Source organism: Megalobrama amblycephala, linkage group LG1 (genome assembly GCF_018812025.1).
Source record: "Megalobrama amblycephala isolate DHTTF-2021 linkage group LG1, ASM1881202v1, whole genome shotgun sequence".
NCBI lineage: Eukaryota > Metazoa > Chordata > Actinopteri > Cypriniformes > Xenocyprididae > Megalobrama > Megalobrama amblycephala.
In genome coordinates this window covers 71,712,176-71,712,422 of record NC_063044.1, presented here as the reverse complement: position 1 = coordinate 71,712,422, position 247 = coordinate 71,712,176, and positions in this window count along the sequence as shown.

Here is a 247-nt window from a genome sequence, read left to right as displayed (position 1 = left end):
CGGCTGGCATAACAGCTAAAAGCAGACTCTCCTTGCTTTGAGTGAACCCTTGGTATTTTTAAGTGTGTTGATCCTGATGATCTGAGTGATCTGTTAGGTTTATATTCTATGAGCATATCTGCAATGTATTGGGGTCCTAGGCCATTGAGTGATTTATAAACGAGTAGCAGTACTTTAAAATCAATTCTAAATGCAACTGGAAGCCAGTGCAAGGACCTGAGGACTGGTGTGATGTGTTCATGTTTTC